Here is a 987-nt window from a genome sequence, read left to right on the forward strand (position 1 = left end):
TTCCGGTGGATTTAGCTATGGACTTTCTAGTAGTTGCATTTACATTGAAAATAATTGCAAGATACCGAAAGATGAATTTCTGAAGGCTTAATTTTGACACTAAATTTTGGATTCTACTTACTTTGCTTTCGATGATCAAATATATAAACAGGCCATTGGTACTCCGATGGGTTCGCCATTATCACTTATTATTGCTGACAGTCATGCAACAAGATTTAGAAAATCGAGTGCTGAGTTCCATTGAATTCCTATTGCTTTTCAACTACAGGTACGTCGATGATATGGCACTACGTTTATCGCCCACTAACGAGGTGGATAGCATCTTGGAAAAATTCAACTCTTTTCACCTGAGACTGCAGTTTATGATGGATGTGAGGGGTAATACCATTAATTTTTGAGACACTACTATTCTTTTAAAGAATTACGGTCTAATTTTTGACTGGTACAAAAAACCAGTGTTGCTAACGATACATAAAAAAGGAACGAAATTACTAATTTCGTAATTTTTTTAGTAACGAATGAGTAACGGAGTTACTTTTACTAATGAGTAACAGTAATGATAACTAAATCACAATTATCAGGAACTTCTAATAACGAAAGTTTACGTCTTTTTTTGTTATTCCGTTTATATAGGATTATTTTAGTAAGGACGCGTTTACACCACGGAAAAGCAGAAAGCGGAAAAGCAGTGGTTAATCAGAACTCCCGCTAGTAGAAAGTAGTACAAAACATCAAAATTGACGGTACTGTCTAACAGACGGACATATTCAGCAACAGTTATCTCTATTATTATACAAAAATTCCTGATTTAGCAATACAAAGTATTTCTAACTTAAAGTTAAGATATATGTACAAATTTAAATATTCCAATATTAAAGAGTATCATATTAAAGAGGAAATGAAGAACAAATAAAATAAAACAAAAATATATATTAAAAAACGATTTGTTCTTATGTAGTTATAATTTGCATAAATGCAATCATTTTT

Source organism: Trachymyrmex cornetzi, unplaced genomic scaffold (genome assembly GCF_001594075.2).
Source record: "Trachymyrmex cornetzi isolate Tcor2-1 unplaced genomic scaffold, Tcor1.1 scaffold1425, whole genome shotgun sequence".
Lineage (NCBI taxonomy): Eukaryota > Metazoa > Arthropoda > Insecta > Hymenoptera > Formicidae > Trachymyrmex > Trachymyrmex cornetzi.